This window comes from Odocoileus virginianus, chromosome Y (assembly GCF_023699985.2).
Source record: "Odocoileus virginianus isolate 20LAN1187 ecotype Illinois chromosome Y, Ovbor_1.2, whole genome shotgun sequence".
Lineage (NCBI taxonomy): Eukaryota > Metazoa > Chordata > Mammalia > Artiodactyla > Cervidae > Odocoileus > Odocoileus virginianus.
In genome coordinates this window covers 735,568-751,582 of record NC_069709.1, presented here as the reverse complement: position 1 = coordinate 751,582, position 16,015 = coordinate 735,568, and the positions used below count along the sequence as shown (strand labels likewise).

The 16,015-nt window shown below is 44.0% G+C and overlaps 1 long non-coding RNA gene across 1 annotated transcript in view; it reads left to right on the top strand.

Moving 5' to 3' along the window:
* LOC139033270 (uncharacterized) overlaps positions 1-15,451 on the top strand; it is a 72,216-nt gene extending 56,765 nt beyond the window's left edge. Inside the window, exon 2 of the long non-coding RNA XR_011485877.1 lies at positions 14,986-15,451. This is a non-coding gene — a long non-coding RNA (uncharacterized lncRNA). The remainder of the gene's footprint in view (positions 1-14,985) is intronic.
* The last annotated feature ends 564 nt before the right edge of the window (positions 15,452-16,015 follow it).

Here is a 16,015-nt window from a genome sequence, read left to right as displayed (position 1 = left end):
TGTACTTCTTAAAGTCCCTAAGTTTGTGACAATGTTTTTTCCCCATCTCAAATAAAAATACATCTCCTACATTTGAGTAGTTCTTACTAAGAACACTCTCTCCGGCTTCCCTGGTTGCTCAGTGGTAAAGAATCCACCGATAGAGGAGACAAAGACCTCGACCCCTGATCCAGGAAGATGTCACCTGCTGCAGAGCAACTAAGCCCACATACCACAACTAGTAAGGCCCACATGTGAGAAACCCACACAGCACATCTAGAGAAAAGCCCAAGCAGCAAGGAAGACCCAGAACAGCCAAAATTCAACAAACAAAATTATTTTTAAAAAAGAAGGAAGACTCCCTCTGTGTCAACTGGTTACCTTCAAGGTCCCATCAATGTGCTCTGAAAACAGAAGTGTTTATCTGCTTCCATCAGTCCTCCAGTGCAGCTGTCCTCTGAGAGCAACTGCCATCTGTCCTCTGGTGGTTCTGACAGGGGCATCAAGGTGCAGAGAACACTTTTCCTTCAGACTGAGGCTGCAGTGACAGCACCAGAAGTGTGAATGCCTCCCTCCATATGGCACTTTTCTGACCTGGCGTGGGTTCCAAGCTAATTGATGTTAGCTCACTTGCTCTCCTAACAGCTACAAAGGAGAAAACTGAGGGGTGCCTGCTCACAGACATATGACCTTCAAGTGAGAAAGATGGCTTTGCTCCAGGAACTTAACTTTAGGTCCTGGACTGTAGGATGCTACTCCATATCAGCACCTGGCATGGGAGATAGCGGGGCTCTATCGGTGGCCCCAGTGTTTCACAACTCCCTGCAGTCATGGGGTGGAGCACATGCCACACCTTCTGCATTCTGAGTTGGGCTGCAGAACTTGCTTCAGCAATGCAAGGTTAGCAGGTGTGTCATAACCACAAACAGGACAGGCACCATTGTGACTGGGCTTGTTCTCCAAACATGTGCCATGGATTCTCCAATCATGTGCCATGGATGTGCCCAGGCCAAAGGCCTGGACCTGGGAGGCAGATGACAGGCACATAGAACAGAATGATCTACAAATTCCTACTCTAAAGGATACTCTCCCTGTACTCTGCCATGATTTTATAGTGGTTGTCAGACAGCATGGCTGTGGCAACAGTTGTCTTATACAACCTGCATCCCTGATGTTTCCAGGCTGCAAACTAACTGGCCTGAACTAGACAGGCAGAAACAATTAAACACCTGCATACAGATTTAATCCCATGATTTATCAGTGGATGGAGAATCTGACATATGGGAAGAACGTTCCAATTCTTAAAAAGGATGCAAGACAAAGACACGCTCCATTCACTGAAAGATATCATTTATTTTATTAAGGCCAAGCAGGATGATCTGTTGAGAGGTAAGTGTTAAGTGTTGAGCATGAAATCGGTACAAATCTTCCACGGTGGAATGCATGATCAAAGTATCCGGCAAGGCCCCTGACTGCAAACTCAAAATATAGAGACCACTTCTTAGCTAAGCAATGATCTAGGGTGAGCAATCAGCCACCACCCAGGAATGCCACAGGAGAAACATTAGCACCAGATTGTATGTGCAGTAATATAGTTATATACAAAGTTGTGCACATTGACTCACTGCAATCTTTGTGTCCCCGCCAACCAGACATTTACAAGGCAGATGGGGAAACAGACAGGACCGTTGTGATTCTATGGGCTTCGTTAAAATGATACCAGAGCCCTGTGTATTGCTGTGTAGAAGACAATGTTCTCAAAAAACACCAAAAAGCTGGACACAGGCATAAACTCTATTTTCACATTTTACAGACGTATCATCAAAATGATCACAATACTGTATGAGAAGGGCAAGAATCACAGATAAAAGCTTTCTGAAAATCAAAACACACTGACATCACAGTGGTTGTCGCCCCAAGGGAGAAAGGCGGGGCGGGGGATCTGTGGACAGCCAGCTTTATCTTTTCCGCCATGACCCATTTTCACAGCAAGTGACCGTAGCACGGGGAGGAGGACGACGCTTCACTGGCAGAAGAGGGATTTTTCAAGTCAGGAACAGCTTAATTAAAGAAGAATAAAAAGTGCAAAAAAAAAAAAGACTATCTTTGGTGTGTGTGGGCTGCCAAAGGAGTGTTTATTGCCAGCAACATTGAAACCTACCAGATTGGTTCCCTCCAGGACTGCAGAGATATCACCGCAGCCAGTTCAGCTTGTCCTTCTGGTTCAGTGGGTGTGGAGTAGTGTCCTTTAATAAAACATTGCATGCTTCTGTCTTTGGAAAGGTGCCAGTCACTGGTGACAAAGGACTATCTCCTCACTGCTGGAAAACTCTTTTCACGGGCATAAGAGGAAACAAGGAGAAACGTCATCTGACCTCCGAATATCACCTTGACATGAAGTTTTCTTAGGGCTTCTCCTGACACTATCCAGGCATCTCACCCAACTGGGATGGAACACAGACCATCAGGTTAAAAATCAGACCGTGAGAACCAAGCCACGAGGGGTTGAACACCTATTGTGCTTATTGACATGCATATAGACTCTTTGATGAAGTGTCTATTTAAGTCGGTGGCTCATGTTTTAACTGGGCTGACTGTTCTCATAATGTGAACTTGGAAAGTTCTTTATACATTCTGGATGTAAATCATTTGCCACACACGGAATCTACAAGTTATCTTCTGCTAGTCATGACTCACCCACTGGAAAACAACAGCCCAACAGTGTTTTCTTTAGTGTATAGACTCTCTTGACTACCTTGCAATATCAAACAATAAAACATGAAACAGACAGTGGTCAACTCTTTGGTGGAGAAAGACAAGATCTAGGAGTTGTGTGGTCCACTGGTACCTCTGGAAAGTCAGAGCCACCGGTTCTTAGAGGAAATGTGACTCTGACACTGCCATAAGTAATCCAAAGAAGCAACATGAGAGGACCTGCCAATTATAATCTATGATCATATACACACCAAAGAAGTGTTCTTGGGGTGGGGGGAGGAAAAATGAGGAAAATATTTCAGGGACCTTAAGAAAGAAAAAAACAAAAACAAACAAAACCTCACAAGCACATAACCTCCGGACACACTTTCAGTCAGGTAATCTCACTTTGCAGGAAAAATACCATTTGCACGTTGGTGTCATTCCAGAAGAACAAAAGCCAGTATGTCCCTTCTGCATGCGTCTTAAAACATGCACACTCTTCAAGTGGCGATTTCACCATGAGTAAATCCAGCACGCCAAAGGTCATTTCACAGCTACTCTTTAAACCGCACAGACAACTATTCTCCTTTCTAACACATAATGCTTATCCTCATGATTTTTTACTGGGTCAGGAGTAATCCTTATTGTATAGATACAATGAAGGGCACAACACCTCCGGATGCACGGGAGAACACTGCCACCTGGCGCCTCCGCGAGCCACAGGACAACCCGTGCGTGCGCCAGGCAACCCCCAGCCCCTTGCAACCCAACCCACATGCACCTGCTTAGAGACGCGCTGGTTCCTTCCCTCATGGAGGACGGGGTTCAGTGCCTGCACACTGAGCAGATAGAGACCACGTGGGTAACCCCGGTCCACACGTACGCAGAACGCAACCGAGCCCCAGTGCCACATGGAGACTCTTCCAGGCTACAGCTGCGGGGGGTGACGGGGGGGGGGGGGGCCCTTTCTACTCAGCATTCCAAGAGGGAACCTAAGAATTAAAGAACTCATCCCAAACGCACACATATAAGTTATTACTTTGCTGACCGCCACCTGGCCTTGAGAGGACTACCCCCCTCACCCCCTCCACATAGACAGAATGTAAATGCAGGCTGCGGTTTTCAGCTGCATTCACAGGACTGGAGCTGATGGCTCCACCAACCTAATCTCCCTTCTCCTACACAGAGGGCAGGATGGGAAGGTGGGTGCTCTCTCATTTGCCTCCCTCAGGCTGAAGGCTGTCCAACAGGCACTTCCGCTGCTCCTCACCCGGGTGTATTTTGTCTTACAGCTTGTGCTGCTCCATGATGAGCGCCGACTTCATCTTGAAGAAGTGCTCGTAGTCCACCAGGTTCTCACAGCCCAGGTAGCTGGCCAGGATGGCATATATAGTGGGTGTGATGTCATAAATACAGAGGGTGTGATGTCTAGAGTTAGTGGCGCCCATTCTGCCTACTATCTGGTTAAACTCATGGAGATTCCCACTTCTTTTCTATGACCCATTGGGTTTTGGCATAGATTAGAGATGTAATTTGAACTGGACTATAATGGTACTCACTTCTTCATCATCCTTCAAGTTTTTAAGTCATGGACCAACCTTTGCAACTTCTGCTGAGTGTATTATTCTTATAGATCTAGGATCTTGGCTGATTTAGGGGATTTCAGTTGAGTTTTCCTTTCACACAGCAGATTAGAGAGTCACTGTGAGAGCTGTGCCAGCTGTAAGTAGATGCATCCCAACTCTACATACTTAGGAACTCGGGAGAGAATCTTAGGGAAGTCTCTAGAACCATTAGACACACAGAGAGAAGAACTGGGTCAAAAAATCCATCCTTGGGAGTCCTCAAATTTTTTGAGTGTTGCATTCTCTCCAATTATCTGTGGATGCTATTGAAAGATCACAGAAATGTTGGCCAAGCATTTTGGTATCATGTAAAAGTATTAGTTGCTCAGTTGCATCCGACTCTCTGTGACCCCATGGACTATAGCCTGCCAGGCTCCTCTGTCTATGGGATTTTTCAGGCAAGAATCCTGGAGTGGGTTGCTATTTCCTTTTCCAGGGGATCTTCCTGACCTAGGTATCAAATCTATGTCCCCTGCATTGGTAGGCAGATTCTTTACCCCTGAGCCACCTACCAAGCCTTTTTGGCATCATACTACAGGGTTTTGTTTTTTGTTTTTTCCTTCAATCAGGGAGCTATAGGTCTGTGAGTTGCCCTAACTTGGGAAGCTGAGTAAGAGGCTGTGATTATGCTACTGATGCAACTGATGCCAGCTTTCTGCTTGACAGTCCTTGTTTACTTTTATGAAAAAATTTTCAAAACACACCATAGCCTTGCTGTGAACCATGAGTCACAGATTTCCGTTGTCAGACAGGTTGCCTGCTACTCTGAAGTGTGAAAGTGAAGTTGCTCAGTCATGTCCAACTCTTTGCGACCCCATGGACTATAGCCTACTAGTCTCCTTAGTCCTTGGAATTTTCCAGGCAAGAATACTGGAGTGGGTTGTCATTTCCTTCTCCAGGGGATCTTCTCAATCCAGGAATGGAACTTGGTTCTCCCTCATGGCAGGCAGATGCTTTACCATCTGAGCTATCAGGGAAGACCTGCTACTCTGGGTCTAAGCCAATTGCAGTAATTAGGTTCACCAGGCTTCTGATGGACAGGGAGGTCTAGATCGCTTTGGTTCATGGGGTCACAAAGAGTCAGACATGACTGAGCTACTGAACTGACTGACTGAGGTTTCTGAAAGCCAAGTGCAGACCTGTTTCCTCTGGCTTTCCAAAATCCAATGGATAGCTTCACTGTTGGGTAATTGAATTGTGTGACTACACCATTGGCTCTGCATACTTGACTTCAGGTAAACAGTCAGTGAGTAGTTAATGATTTATGCCAACACCCTCTTACTGTGCATTCCTTAGTGCTGTCATGAAGAGAGGCCCTCAGAGTCCTCCTTATTGAACAAAGTGCAGGGTATCTGGTTTTTCAGGGCCAATTCATTCTAGAAGCTGAAGCTCCCTTCCCCTCACCTCGCTCTCAATTTTACCCTAGTAACTGGCCACTCTACCTTACTCAGCTACAGTCATTTCTGTGTACATTCTGTGTACACTCTTCTAGCCCCATCCCATTAGACACAGGATCATCTCTGAATGTCCCCTGGAATCTGAAATCCCAAGGCCTGTGTGAGTGCTTCCATGCTCTACTTCCATCCCAGTGTTGAGTTTTTAAAAACAATGCATATATTTTATATATGTATGTGGCCTCACCTGATCTTAGTTGCAGCACTTAGGACCTTTGAGATTTCCTGAGGCATGTGAGTGCTTTGTTGCAGCCTGTGGGATATGGTTTCCTGAACAGGGATGGAACCTGGACACCCTGAATTGGGAGCATGGAGTCTTAGCCACTGGACCATCAGGGAGACTCCTAGTCTTAAGATTCATCTCCACTCATCTGCAGCTCCCCTGGGACACAGACTGTCTGTTTCCATGGAGAAGGGCTCCTACAGTCCCACCTGTGTCATGGGACCAGGAGAGAGACCCAAAGCAATGCTTCCTCCAAGGGCAGTCCCTCTACCAGCAGGAGGGACTTGCCCCACTCCCCCCACCCCCCATCCCACCCCCAAGAAATCTTAGAAGCTCACATTCTCAGGACCCTACCCAGCCTGGATGAATCAGAAACTTAGCAATCTATGATTTAATTCACCTTCCATCTGATGCTCTGTGGGTTCAGGTTTGAAAATCACAGGTCTCAGGAACTCAAAGAAAGAAGGGGGTGCATCTTGAGAAACATCGTTTTCAGAGTTACCTCCTTCAGCTGTCGTCATGGTTGAGGAAGAACTGGGGTCACAGTGTCATGTGGCAGTGTACTGGGGACATTGCAGATGTCGGGACCCTCATGCTGGTCTGGGACACTGGTGCCACTCTTTCCTCATCTGGGGCCCGCTGTAATCATCAGGTCACCTCTGCTATCTGCATCTGCATTACCTGTTCATTTCCTAATTTCTTACAACTGCAGGAGATTAGAGAATCTTCCTTGGATTTTTGCAGGCAAACTCTTGGCTTTCTGGGTCTGCTGTAGGTTGACAGTGAGACACCCTCAACTCAGTTTCCTTCTGCAAGGTTTCTGATGTTGTTGGAAGCAGCTGTTGTTTAGTTGCTAAGTTGTATCCTTTTCTTTGTGATCCCGTGGACTGTAGCCTGCCAGACTCCTCTGTCCATGGAATTCTCCAGGCAAGAACACTGCAGTGGTTTGCCATGTCTTCTCCTCCAGGTGATCTTCCTGACCCAGTGATCGAACCCGCATCTCCTTCATTGGCTACCAGATTCTTTATCACTGAGCCACTAGGGAAGCCCTGTTGAAAACAGACATCCCACCATACAATCCTCCCAGTAAACAATCGTTCTCGTCGCCCTTCAGGGAAGCATCCACGTGACCTCCCAAAGCAATATATCTGTCCCTACCCCATCACTGATGGCACTTTGCCACCAGTGAGAACATTTGTTATTATGAGGCCGTTTTCTGGGCAAGGTAACCTCCATTGATGCATTTTCTGGGGAAGGACAGGGAAGCCTGGTGTGCTGCCTTCCAAGGGTTCACAAATAGACATGATTGAGCGGCTGAATAGCAACTCACCAGCAGTTGTAAAGTAGCTCTTCCTTCTTAGCAACAGGTGATCTCAATCCTGGACCTTCTCTGGGAGAAGTCTCCTTTCAAGTCCGAGAAAATACCTCTTTTCTGTACCTATTCTGTGTCTGACGTGAGTCTGAGCAAGTTCCCATAAGTGGTGATAGACAGGGAAGCCTGGTGTGTTGCAGCCCATGGGGTCACAAAGAGTCAGATATGACTGAGTGACTGAACTGAACTGAACTGAAATATGTGTAGATCCTGAGGAAGCAGGGCCTGAGGCAGAGCTTGTGGACATGTGCTTCACTGGGAGGAGAGCCCTCGGACAGCAAGAAGATCCAACCAGTCTATCCTAAAGGAAATCAACCCTGAATCTTCCCTGAAAGGAGTGACACTGAAGCTGAAGCTCCATTACTTTGGCATCCTGCTAGAAAGAGCTGACCCATTGGAAAAGACTCTGATGCTGGGACAGATTGAAGGCAGGAGGAGAGGGGGACGACAGAGGGTGAGATGTTGGATGGCATCGTTGAATCAGTTAACATGAGTTTGAGCAAACTCTAGGACATAGTGAAGGGCAGGGAAACCTGGAGTGCTGCAGTCCATGGGGTCAAAAACTTTCTGTGACCCCATCACAAAAGATACAAAGGATACACAAAGAGTCACAAAGGACATGACTGACTGAAGAGCAACAACTAGTTCAAGGAAATTATGTAAAAGTTGATGTCTTATAGAAACAGTCACAGCAGGACTAGAAAACCCAGCCAGTTGCCCAGGTAGATGGCACAGAATTGCAAAGAAAGGAGATAATCCAGAGAAGAGAGAAGGAGAGAATATTTTTGTGTCCCATGAGAGCTTGCCCACAGTTAACAGTCTTATGCAACAACCAGTATGGTGGTAAGTCTCTTACTGTACTTACTGCACTGTGTGTGTAACACACACACACACACACACACACACACACATACACATTTTAGTAACACTGGATCCTCAGTACTCTTAGAGATGCATGAAAGATCTCTCATAATTGTGGTTTTATGGAAGTTGCCTCTATAAGCGGCCAGGGTGGGTAAAGCACCCAGTGGTCAGTGCCTTGTGCCACCCTAATGGGATTACAATTCTTTCTTCTTTAAAAAAAAAAACAAAAAACTTTTTTTATTTTGTTTTGTGTGCTGAGTCACTCAGTCTTGCCTAACTCTTTGTGACTCCATGGATTGTAGCCCACCAGGCTCCCCTGTCCATGGGATTCTCCAGGCAAGAACAATAGAGTGGGTTTCCACTCCCTCCTCCAGTGGGTCTTTGCAAACCAGGGATCGAACCTGCATCTTCTGCATTAGCAGGTGCATTCTTTAGCATTGGGACACCTGGAAAGCCCATTTTGTGTTTGGGTATAGCCAGGGAATAGTGATGTAATAGATTCAGTTGAAGCAGAAGGAGACCTAGCCATACATGTACATGTATCCATTCTCCCCCAATTCCTCTTCCATCCAGGCTGCCACAATACATTGAGCAAAGTTCCCTGTGCTGAACAGTAGGTCCTTGTTAGTTATCCATGTTAAATACAGTAGTGTATACATGTTCATCCTGAACTCCCCTATTATGCCTTTCCCCATCCTTCCCCACAGATAATCATGAAGTTATTACAGAATATTGAGCAGAGTTCCCTTTGCTGTACAGTAGGTCATTGTTGTTTCTCTATGTTAAATATAACAGTGTATACATGTCCATCCCAAACTCCCTAACTTTCCCTTTCTGACATCCTCCTCTTTCCACCTTTTGGGTAGCTATACTTCTCTGAATTCCCAAGGTCTGTGGGTCTCTTTGTGTTTCATAGGTTTACAGTTTTTATGGTAGACTATGTGATTACTCAGTAGGGAGAGAAATGACCTCTCACAGGGGTGCTGGAGTTCTCTCTTCCTCCTTCTTATGGGTAGCAAGCAAATGTGGACAGGCAAAGTGATTTTTTGCCTTGCTGCTGGGACCTAGAAACATAGATCTCCTGTTGCAATAACTGGAATTGGATTTCATAAGATATGCCAGAAGGCAAGTTTCAGATAAGGCAGGGTGAGGGGGATAATTACTTCAACTGTACTGGTGAGGTTGTGTTCCAGACTCTAAGAAACAGAATTCATGGACAACAGGGCCCAGTATCTGCATCAAGTTCTTTATTTTATTAATTAGTTTGTTTTATTTTTGGCTGTGCTGGGTCTTTGTTACTGTATGCATACTTTCTCTAGTTGGTCTTTGTTACTGTATGCATACTTTCTCTAGTTGCAGTGAGAAGGGGCTGCTCTTCTCTGTGGTATCCAGAATTCTCATTATAGTGGCTTCTCTTGTTGTAGAGCATGGGCTTTAGGCATTCGGGCTCACATGCCCTGACACAAGTAAGTGTCCCCTGCATTGGCAGGTTGATTCTTAACCACTGGACTACCAGGGAAGTCCTTTGCCAAGAACTTTATGACAATGGTACTCAGCTTCATAAATTGTTGAGGATAAGCTCATTCCCTCTTGATATAAGCCATTTCTGTCTGTCTCTCTCTCTTTTTTTTCTTTTTTTGACTTAACATAAAAATTGTTTGATTGTTTCAAACTGAACTACTTCTGTCTTCAATGAAATCAATGGTTTTAAAAAATTAGCTGTTATGTAGCCAGAAAAACTAGAGGTTGTTCATGCAGAAAATGCCTTGGACCTTTACTTTATAAATCACCATCATATATGTCTTAGCAGTAAAGTGGTAGACTGTCCTTCTGCCACTGCTTGGTTGATTTGATCGTTAGGTTTTCTGCAGCTGCACTGTCATGTTACCAAGCTATGGAACTGTGCATGAGTCACTCTGAATTTGTTCATTCCTGTTTTGTGTGTGTCCAACACAGTTTTAGGTGTCAGGTATAAAGGCTGTTGTTGTTGTTCAGTTGCTCAGTTGTGTTTGACTCTTGGCAACACCATGGACTGCAGCACACCAGGTTTCCCTGTCCTTCACTATCACCAGAGTTTGCTCAAACTCATGTCCATTGAGTTGATGATGCCATCCCACCATCTCATCCTGAGCCATCAATATAGAAGGCTTTCTTCTTGGATTTTATTTACCTCTGTTTTGACTTTAGCTTCCTTTCCAACCAAGGGCTTCCCACCATGGGCTTCCTTTGTGGCTCAGCTGGTAAAGAATCTGCCTGCAATGTGGGAAACCTGGGTTCGATCCCAGGGTGATGAAGATCTCCTGGAGGAGAAAACAACTACCCACTCCAGTATTCTGCCCTGGAGAATTCCACGGACCGTATGGTTCATGGGGGCACAAAGGAGTTGGATATGGCTGAGCATACACACTTAAAAGGTGAACAAGACACATAGAAAGAAATCTCAGTTTGGATGTGTTCATTCTTCTTAAGACTGGAATTCTGATCATCCGAAATGGATGGATTAAAGCAGGGGTCCCCAACCTCTGGTCCATGGGCTAGTACCTGCTGACAGATCAGTGGTGGTATTAGATTAAATAAGAGCACAATAAATGTAAGGTTCTTAAATCATCCTGAAACCACCTCCACTCTGGTCCCTGGAAAAAAATGTTTTCCATGAAACCCATCTCTGGTGGCAAGAAGGCCTGAGACCACTGGTTTAAAGGACAGGAGAAACTATACAGTTGGCTAAAGGCAACCATGGACTCTCCTTTGTGGATGGCTCTAGTATTTGTTATTGTTCAGCTGCTAAATTGTGTCCAACTTTGTGGTCCCATGGACTACAGCATCCCAGACTTCCCTATTTATCACCAACTCCTGGAGCCTTCTCAGACTTAGGTACATTGAGTCAGTGGTGCCATCCAACCGCCTCATCCTCTGTTTTCCCCTTCTCCTCTTGCCCTCAATCTTCCCACCATCAGGGTTTTTTCAAATGAGTCAGCTTTTCACATCAGGTGGCCAAATGTTGGAGTTTCAGCTTTCAATCTTGCCATCCCCTGCTTGACCGTGTCCAATTTATTTTGATTCATGAACCTAACATTCCAGTCTTTTTCAATATTGTGTTTTACAGCATCGGACTTAAATTTCACCACCAGACACATCCTACCTGGCCTCTATTTACATCAATGCTAGATGGTGTCTCCCTTCAAAATCCTGCTGATGATTATCTTTTTAAAGAGTACCCTCCCAGACCCCCTGCTGCCAGTCCTTCTCCCATCTATCTGCAGTTTGCTAGCACCTTTCAGATCTACATGTGCAATTAAGGCGTATGTCTTGTTTCTCCTATTCCACTGTAAGAACCATAAACATAAGAACAACGTGCTGCCCATCCTTGCACCCTTGATTCCTGGTGAAAGTGAAAGAAAGTGGAAGTTGCTCAGTCATGTCAGGCACTTTGCTACCACTCTCCAGGCAAGAATACTGCAATGGATAGCCTTTCCCTTCTCCAGGGGATTTTCCCCACTCAAGGATCCAACCTAGATCTCCCACATCGCAGGCAAATTCTTTATCAGCTGAGCCACAAGTAGCCTAACATAAGAAACATCAAGTCAATTTCCATTTTACTGAGTAATTCTTAACTCATGTTGTTGACTGTAGGACTTTTTGGAAATCTGATTACTTATACATTTAAATTTCATTCATGTGAAATGGTTGTTGACTTTATATTTCATGAGAATTCATTTTTTTTAAATTTTTTTTCCATTTATTTTTATTAGTTGGAGGCTAATTACTTTACATCATTACAGTAGTTTTTGTCATACATTGAAATGAATCAGCCATGGATTTACATGTATTCCCCATCCCGGTCCCCCCTCCCACCTCCCTCTCCTATACAGAGCGAAGTAAGCCAGAAAGGTAAAGACCATTACAGTATACTAACACATATATATGGAATTTAGAAAGATGGTAACGATAACCCTATATGCAAAACAGAAAAAGAGACTCAGATGTATATTTCAAACTCTTTGAGGAGATAGTTACAATTGTGAACTGTGATGTCAAGTAGCTGCTTCATTTGAAACTGCCTGTTTTCTGCTGTGTATCCAAAGAGGGCAATTATTATCATTAAGGTTGCATCACAGCTTCATTTTTTGGAGCAAATTGATAAAGTTAATTTATCATTAGAATTGACATGTGCCAAGTTACCAAGTTTAACATGCTCTAAAGGCTTTTTAGTTCCTCTTCACTTTCTGTCATAAGGGTGGTATCATCTGCATATCTGAGGTTATTGATATTTCTCCTGACAATCTTGATTCCAGCTTGTGCTTCTGCCAGCCAAGCGTTTCTCATGATGTACTCTGCATATAAGTTAAATAAACAGGGTGAAATATACAGCCTTGACACACTCCTTTTCCTATTTGGAACCAGTCTGTTGTTCCATGTCCAGTTCTAACTGTTGCTTCCTGACCTGCATACAGGTTTCTCAAGAGCCAGGTCCGGTGGTCTGGTATTCCCAACTCTTTCAGAATTTTCTATAGTGTACTGTGATCCACACAGTAGAAGGCTTTGCTGTAGTCAATAAAGCAGAAGTAGATGTTTTTCTGGAACTCTCTTGCTTTTTTGATGATCCAGTGGATATTGGCAATTTGATCTCTGGTTCCTCTGCCTTTTCTAAAACCAGTTTGAACATCTGGAAGTTTTTGAAGCTGGAATCAAGATTGCCAGGAGAAATACCAATAACCTCAGATATGCAGATGACACCACCCTTGGCAGAAAGTGAAGAGAAACTAAAAAGCCTCTTGATGAAAGTGAAAAAGGAGAGTGAAAAAGTTGGCTTAAAGCTTAACATTCAGAAAACTAAGATCATGGTATCTGGAAATAGGTGGGGAGACAGTGGAAACAGTGTCAAACTTTATTTTGGGGGGCTCAAAAATCACTGCAAAATGACTGCAGCCATGAAATTAAAAGACACTTACTCCTTGGAAGAAAAGTTTTGACCAATCTAGATAGCATATTAAAAAGCAGAGACATTACTTTGTCAACAAAGGTCCATCTAGTCAAGGCTATGGTTTTTCCAGCAGTCATGTATGGATGTGAGAGTTCGACTGTGAAGAAAGCTAAGCATCAAAAAATTGATGCTTTTGAACTATAATGTTGGAGAAGACTCTTGAGAGTCCCTTCGACTGCAAGGAGATCCAACCAGTCCATCCTAAAGGAGATTAGTCCTGGGTGTTCATTGGAAGGACTGATGCTGAAGCTGGAACTCCATTATTTTGGCCACCTCATGCGAAGAGTTGACTTGTTGGAAAAGACCCTGATGCCTGGAGGGATTCTGGGCAGGAGGAGAAGGGGACGACAGAGGATGAGATGGCTGTATGGCATCACCAACTCGATGGGCAGGAGTTTGAGTAAACTCCGGGAGTTTGTGATGGACAGGGAGGCCTGGCATGCTGGAATTCATGGGGTCGCAAAGAGTCAGACACAACTGATTGACTGAACTGAACTGAACTGAAGTTATCAAGGAACGTGGGGTTAGGAAATAATTTTACAATTTTCACTACAGATTTTTCTATTTTCACTACAGATTTGTATATATTCTGTGTCACTGACAATGAAGAATCATTTCATACATATGAAAAAATCAGCACCTCAAATGCATGTATCCAAATTCTGAGGAGCTCAAAGAATTCTCTCTTTCTCTCTCTCTCTTTTTTTTTTTTTTTTCATAAGATCTGAAATAAGTGTCATAAGATCTGAAATATGTCACAATTAGGATCTCCTTGGAAGGAAAGTTATAACCAACCAGCATATTAAAAAGCAGAGACATTACCTACAATGGTCTGTCTAGTCAAAGCTACGGCTTTTCTAGGAGTCATGTATGGATTTGAAAGTTGGACTATAAAGCTGAGCACAGAAGAATTGATGCTTTTGAACTGTGGTGTTGCAGAAGACTCTTGAGAGTCCCTTGGACTGTAAGGAGTTCCAACCAGTCCATCCCAAAGGAGATCAGTCCTGGGTTTTCATTGAAAGGACTGATGTTGAAACTGAAACTCCAATACTTTGGCCACCCGAAGGGAAGAGCTAACTCATTTGAAAAGACCATGATGTTGGGAAAGATTGAAGGCAGGAGGAGAAGGAGACTACAGAGGATGCTATGGTTGGATGACATCACCAACTCAATGGACATGAGTTTGGGTTGACTCTGGTAGTTGTTGATTGACAGGGGGACCTGGTGTGATATGGTTCATGGGGTCACAAAGAATCAGATATGACTGAATTGAAAAATAGAATCTCCCCAAAGAATGAGTGTGCTCATGAAAATGAGGTGTTACTATTCAAGTGGGTGATGGGCTGTTTCGGTTTTTCTATAAATTATTGGAGGTTCTAGGAAGAACCTCATTCCTTTGGTGGGTTGAAACCTGCCTATTGGTTTTGTGAAAAGCTACTTGTTGAGTCCTAAAGTGCTTGCTTGTTCTGCATTTGGGGGGTTTGATCATGAACGAACAGTTACGGTGTAAACTAGTTAGGACTCCATGGGACATTCCTGGGACAGAACTTTCCAACCATGCCTCCATCTTCCTTGTGTTCAGAAGAAAAACTTCACCTACCTAGGTCTTCTTTGTTTGAAAGAATAAATTTAATCAGAGAACTGAGACAATGCAGGAATAGAGGAGAAGAATCAAACATGGTGAAGTAATAATAATAGGTTAGGCATTAAACTAAGTCAAGAATTATCAGTTCCTCCTCAAGGTTTTAGATGATATTCTGAGCCAAATCATTTGATCTCCTTTGCAGATATTGAAGCCCCAATCAAGCTTAAAAAGTTAACTGTATGCTGTTCACAAGCATGTAGACCCCAGACTGGTTGAAACCTGAAGGCTACTGATTGTGACTCCAGATTACCTCACTGCCAACTAATCAGGAGAAACCTTTCCCTGAAAGCCATTGGTTGACTCCTTGGTATAGAATCCACCTGCCAAAGCAGGAGACTTGAGTTCAATCTCTGGGTCAGGAAGATCCCCTGGAGAAGAGAATGGCAACACACTCCAGTATTCTTGCCTGGAGGATGAGGAGACTGGAAGGCTACAGTCCATGGGTCCACAAAGAGTTGGACATGACTGAGTGACTGAGGATACACAAAAGCCATCAACTTGTTTGGGTCTTTTAAGTTGCCAGAGTTACTTGCTTGGGAGCTGCATTAAACATTTCCATTTTCTTCACCACAGTCCTGTAAGTAAATTGGTTATTTTTGCTCAGGTAAGCAGACTCTAGTTTGGTTTGTTATCAAGGGTTATAATTTCATTTGCCTTACAAGAGATATCTAGCACAGGGAAGTATATTCAATATCTTATAATAATCTATATGTCTAACTGAATCCCTGTGTTGTACCCCTGAAACACTATAAAGCAACTATACTTCAACTAAAAAAAACAAACAAACAAAAAAAAACTAACCCTAACTAACCATCCTCTGAGGTAGAAAAGGGTAACCCACTCTAGTGTTCTTACCTGGAAGAGTCCAGGGGTAGAGGAGGCCGGTGGGCTATATTCCATGGACTGGCAAAAAGGTGGACACAACTGAGCACCTACAAACACAACCAACCATCAATGTTTGAAGAGTGCACAATACATCCTGGACATCTATTTGCAACATAAAGCGGAATGATTAAGAAAGGACCCAGTGGACCCTACTACACTATTGGTGGGAATGTAAATTGGTATAGTCAGAATGGAACAGTGTGGAGGTTCCTCCAAAAGCTAAAAAAGCCACCATATGACCCTGTAATTTCCTTCCTGGGCATATATCCAGAGAAGAACACGATTTG